The sequence below is a fragment of the Oryzias latipes genome, chromosome 3 (genome assembly GCF_053564925.1).
Source record: "Oryzias latipes strain Hd-rR chromosome 3, Olatipes_Hd-rR_3.1".
In the NCBI taxonomy this organism is placed as follows: Eukaryota; Metazoa; Chordata; class Actinopteri; order Beloniformes; family Adrianichthyidae; genus Oryzias; species Oryzias latipes.
The window spans coordinates 15,863,907-15,869,906 of record NC_136239.1 but is presented as its reverse complement, the minus strand read 5'-3'; the positions used below and the strand labels follow the sequence as shown (position 1 = coordinate 15,869,906).

Below are 6,000 nucleotides of genomic sequence, written 5' to 3'. Positions count from 1 at the left end.
CCGAATTTAAAAAAAGTAAAATACTCTGGAGAAATCTGCCCAAATTCTGCAGGACACTCCAGACTGTGTGGTGGCGGTAATGCAACAATAAGCTGTTTGCCAACTGCCAATAAACCACAGAAGAAGAAGAAGCAGCATTGTCTGTTTGGTTCAATATGGGGAAGACTTCCGACTTGATAACTAGCCAGAAGACCATCATTGATCTCCTCCATAGTTTTGGTAAGCCCCAAAAGTTCTTAGCTAAGGAAGCTGGCTGTTCACGGAGCGCCGTGTCCAAGCAGATCAACTGAAAGACTAATGGAAGGACAAAACATGACAGGAGGAGATGCACAAGCAAAAGAGACGACGATGGGCTTCAGAGGATCATCAAAAGGACAAGACTTAAGAACCCGAAGACATCCAGAAAGAGTGGAATGAGGTGGAGGAACAGCTTCAAAGCCCAAAACAGAGCCTGAGCCAATGGAGGAAACGTCTCAACTGGACCAAGGAGAAGGAGAAGATTGGACTGTTGATCAAGATCCTATTTTCTGCTGAAGGAAAGTGTGTCTTTTATTTGGGAATCAAGTTTTGGAGGAAGACTGGTGAATTTCTTTTACAAATTTGGCTTGAGCACCATGAAGGATTCCTGGTTAGATGATTATATGACCCATCTGCATGAAGAAGGGTAAAAGAGCAAGATCTACATTTTTTTAAGCTTGTTATTTTACTTTAACACCTAAAGGAGGAAGAAGATGGAAGTTTCACCTAAAGTCCTCTCAGGTTGATCACTGCTTCCTTTCAACAGCTGACTGAAGGTGGATGCTTTGTTTTTGAGTCAGATCGATTCTTCTCTCCGGCCTGACATGGACATTATGAAAGCTGTTGTTGTTTTCTAGCCTCTCTTTAGCAAAAGGCAATACAATTTTAGCAAATGCAAAAAGCATTCAAATTCTATTAGAGTGAGCAGAAAAATGGTTGACGTGTCCCTAGATTTTAAGTTTGTTCAAAGTTTAGCTTAATTTGCCTCTTTGAGGTTAAATTCGGCATTTCAACCCATTCTCCCTGAAGTTCAGGTGAGTTTTCCCACTTTTTCACATGGAGAAGTCAATCTTTGAAATACCTTCAGTGTGGACCAAACAGCCCAGTGTGAAAGTGCCCTTCAAACCAACGTGAAGAGACACATTCCCTGCAGCTTTTGTGCAGGAATGCACCTGAATGTCTATTGACAGGTAGCCTGATTGACTAACTACTTGTGTGTGTTTGATGTTTGTGTGTGTGTGCGTGTCTATGCGCACCCAGGCGATTTCATTCTCTGCTTTTTCTTTTTTTTTTTTTTTTTTTTTTTTTTTTTTTTTTTTTTTTTTTTTTTTTTACCTTGTCCTGTCCAACAGCTGGGCAAACAGATGAGAGCTGAGGGCCTCTTGTGTTGGACATATTTTACTTTAACAAGAGGGGTTATTAATCTTCAGACAAACCAAAGGTATGTCTGAATAAACCCCTTTTGTAATTGAGGCCAAACTTTATTAATTTCAAACATGTTTGAAGATCTTTGGTGTTGGACCGGACGGAAAAGGAAAGAGGGGAAGAAGAGAGAGGGACGTTAGAAAGAGGGGGGGAAGGAGGGTGATAGTAGGAGGGGAAGGGGGATAAGACCATGAAGCAGCATAGAGCAACAAGTTTACTGGTTGTTAATCACCATGGTAAGGCTCAAATGCAGTACAAAAAGGGCGGAGCCTGTCCACACACACACCCAAGTGTCAAACACACCTGCTAGTTGCAAAAATGTCCATCTGTCGACATGTACACAAAACAGATAGTGCTCACACGCATACTTATGCCTTAAAACCAACTAGTGTGAAACATTTCAGTCATTCAGTCACGCAAACCGCCAGTGCAAAGGTGAGCCAACACCCGTGCTCAGGTGAGTGCTCATGTTCTTCTAATATGGATGGTGGAATGTGTAAAGAAGGAAGGAGAGCGCCCAGCCATCCCCACCCCAAGACCCCCACCGCAGCAGCAGCGGCAGCCGGAATCCCCCCCACGCCACACGGAAACCGGCAGGGAACAACCGCCGCCCGGGCGACCAAGCCCGCCACCCAGGCCAGGGCCAGCAGGACCGCCGCAAGGCCCCCCAGAGCCAGAGAGCAGGGAGGCACAGAGGGAAAGAGAGGGCCGCCCCAGCCCAACCAGGAGAACAGCCCCCCCGCCGCGCCGGGAGAGCCCAACGCAGGGCCCCACCGGAGAGGGACGCCCACAGCCCCAGACGAGCACCCCACCACCACCCAGGAGTTCCGGGCATCCCCCCGCCCCAACCCCAGGTACGAGCCAGGACCCCCCAAGGGAGACCCGCCCCGCACTCCAGGCAGCCATCCGCCCGGCCCACGGTTGGTCCAGGGAGGAGCAAGGCAGGGGCCCGCCGCCCCCGCCCAGGAGGGGGGAACCCCGGGGAAAAAAGAGGGCCCACAAGGGGTGTTGTAAATATGGCCCGACCAGGCTCGGCCACAGTTGGAAGTTAGGCGGGGCCCAGCGCTCAGGAGCAAGGACCAGAACCCACCCCCCAGGGACACCAACACCCCCGGCTCAGATGTAATGTGAACCCCCCCACCGCGCGGAGAGAGCACCGCCGGGCCCAGGAAGCCGGCACCCCGGGGACACGGCCGCCGCTGCAAAGGGGCCCGTACCCCCCACCAGGGAAGAGGCAGGGGACAGATGGTCCTAGGTCCCACCTTCCTTGCAAAATGTGTGTGCGTATATGTGTGTTTAAGAGGGTGTGTGTGTGCATGTGTGTGTGTTTATGTTGGGATGTATATATTGAGGGGGGAGGGGTGTGTGTACTAAGGGGGGTGCAGTTAAAATTGGCGGGTAGGGCACTAAGGGGACATCTCCTGATTACTCACAGTGATGTCCCCTCACCCTCCCCACCAAGGGGCCCTAAATGTCTAAGGTGCGGTTAAAATTGGCGGGTAGGGTGCTAGGAGGACATCTGCTGCTTGCTGGCAGTGATGTCCAAGCACCCCCCCTACCAAGGGCCCTACATGTCTAAGGTGCAAATAAAACCGAAAGAGGGGGGAACCACTCCATACGGCAACCACAGGAGGGGGGGCCACTGCCTAGTAAACCCCCCCCCCCAAGGCTCATCGCAGGCTAATCCCCCCACCCCCTCACCCTATTATGAGGTTATATGAGGAAGGGGGTAAGTTGGGGACAGCTGGTAGACTGTCCCCCGGTGGTCAAACAGCTGTCCCCCGCCCCCCCCCCCCAGCAAGGGGGCCAGGCCCACCCAGCCCAGGGGCCCCACCCCCGGAGGCGCCGACACCCCAGGCCCAGCACCACCCACCCCACACAGAGGGAGAGGAGCCAGAAAGCGCCGGCCCCCCCCGGAGCAAGCCCAGGCCCCCACCCCCAAACGCCGGCCCTAGAAGAGCTCTGGTCAGGCCTCGACGGGACCGAGGCAGCCAACCGGCCGGGGAAACCGCCGATGGCCTCAGCGGAGACCCCGACCTGTCAACCCCCCCTGCCCCGTACCAATAGTGCCCCCCCCCCTCCCCCAGAATGCCCCCCCACAGGACAGGGCCGACAAGACCCCCCACCCCACCCCACCCCAGACCCCGCAGCCGAAGCGGATGACACCCAGAGCGCCCGGGGGCCCCAAGAGGGTTGTCCCGTCCCGCCCCAGAGCCAGGGAAGGGCTGATCCCAGCCCCAGGCGTAGATGGGAAGCCCATCCAGTGCCGCTGGGCCCCCCCCCCCGAGCAGCGCCCCCCGCCAACCCCCCCCAGCACAGGCAAAGGGACCACCCCCCCAAGCCAAGCCAGAACACCCCCCCCCCCCCCCCACGCACCCCCACACCCAAGCCCAGAGGACCACGCAGCGCCCCAGCCCGCCCCACCCCGGCGCCGGACCCGACCCCCCGACCAACGGAGCCCCCACCACCCCCCGCCAGGCACCGGAGGCCCCGGCCCCCACCCCAGCCCACGGCAGAAGGGCAAGGAGCAGCGACGACCAGGCCCCCCCATCCCCTAAGTCACGGAGTCAGCTATGGGAGACCAGAGAGACCGAATTCTTTCAAAGTTACTTGAACCTTGGGCTGACATTTTTTCCAAGCTGATCTGATCAAGCAGCAGATTTCTGTGTTGACTTATATTTATATTTTTCTTGCTTTTCCAATTTGTTAAAATAGTTTTTTTAGCAATGCAAAGAGTTATGAAAATGATAGAGCCTAATCCTCCTTCTACATCGATGGCACTCATGTCACCAAGCACACAAAGTGACGGTGAAGCTGTGATTGAAACCTTAAGCCAGACTGATAAATCCGCACACACCTGCTGCCAGAGAGCCTGGACAGGAGTGCAGAACCACAGTGCATGCATGTAATTGTCGGGTAGATTACTGTCACAGTGCTGACAAATGTCTGAGTTGCTGAGACCCATCTTGAACATCCTCTGTCCAGTGTAGTAAATTCTGTGAAGGGTTTTAAAATGGATTAGCTGCAGATTTGGACTTTTTGTCAGTTTAAAGGTGTTTAGACAAAGTTCTGACCAAAAGCTTTCATCTGTGCTGATGCTCAAATCCGCATCCCATTTTGTTGTCGGAAGTGAAATGTTATTATCTAAATTACATAAAAGTTTGTATATTTTGGAGAGAGTTTTATTCATTGAGAAATTGATCAGAGTGGTAACTACATCTGGTAGCTTTAAATCGTTGTCTCTATATTTAAATTTTTTAGTAATACTTGATTTAAGTTGCTGATATTCCAAGAAGTTATTTATTCCATGTTTGTCTTGAAGTTCCTGGGGAGTTATGAATCTTCTATCAATAATTACGTGCTCTAGTTGTTTTATGCCCCCTGCTTGCCAAGCTGGGAAGTGGATAATTTTTTTGTTTATGAGGATGTCTGGGTTGTTCCAGATGGGTGTCATTTTGCACGGTTGAATTGATGATTTTGATATTTTGAGAAATTCCCACCAGGCTGTTAAAGTGGCGTTTATATTAATAGTTTTGAAACAATCCTGTTTTTTAACTGTTTGGCTAATAAATGGAAGATCTGACAGGTTGATCTTTCCACATAACGCCTGTTCCAAGTCTAACCATGAGTTGGTTTCTGGATTATTTTTTAACCATTTTAAGATGTATTGTAATCTATTTGCAAGAAAGTATTTGTGGAAATTAGGTAATTCTAATCCTCCACAGCTTTTTGCAGATTTTAAAGTTTTTAGACTAATTCTTGCAGGTTTATTGTTCCATAAAAAGCTTGATATGGATGAGTCTAATGTTTTGAACCATTTTAGTGGCGGTTGTGTGGGAATCATTGAAAAGAGATAATTAACTTTGGGTAAGATTTTCATTTTTACCGTGGCTACCTTGCCCATAAGGGACAGAGGCAGGTTGGTCCAGCGTGTTAGATCGTCCTGTATGTTTTTCAGTAAAGGGGTGTAGTTTAGCTGCACCAGTTCTGATAGTTTGGGGGAAAAATTGATACCTAGATATTTGATATTTCCTGATTTAACTGGTATTGTGAGTCTTTGCTCCGCATTATTGTTCAGTGGTAATAAAACAGACTTATTCCAATTAATGGAATAGTCTGATATAGAGGAGAATTCATTAATGATTGTTGCCGTTTCATTTACAGAATGTAAATTACTTAAAAACAGTAATATGTCATCTGCATAGAGACTAATTTTATGATGGCTGTGTTTAGTTTTGATTCCTTTAATGCTTTCATTCTGTCTTATTGCTGCAGCTAAAGGCTCAATGAATATAGCAAAAAGAGAAGGAGAGAGTGGGCAGCCCTGTCTGGTTCCTCTTCCGAGAAAAAACCTGTTTGAAGTCTGTTTATTAGTTCTAACTGATGCATTGGGGTTGTGATATAATATTTTGATCCATTTGATGAATGCTTCTCCAAAACCAAACTTATGGAGGGCGGCAATAAGGAACTTCCAGTTTACTCTGTCAAAAGCTTTTTCAGCATCCAGTGATAGTATGGACATTTCCTGGTTGTTAATGGTGGCAAAATCTATTATAT

At 49.4% G+C, this 6,000-nt stretch overlaps 1 long non-coding RNA gene across 1 annotated transcript in view; it reads right to left on the bottom strand.

Moving 5' to 3' along the window:
- Window positions 1-1,295: 1,295 nt before the first annotated feature.
- The window catches only part of LOC144990934 (uncharacterized), a 163,467-nt gene continuing 158,762 nt past the window's right edge, over window positions 1,296-6,000 (bottom strand). The window contains exon 2 of the long non-coding RNA XR_013654811.1: window positions 1,296-1,353. This is a non-coding gene — a long non-coding RNA (uncharacterized LOC144990934). The remainder of the gene's footprint in view (window positions 1,354-6,000) is intronic.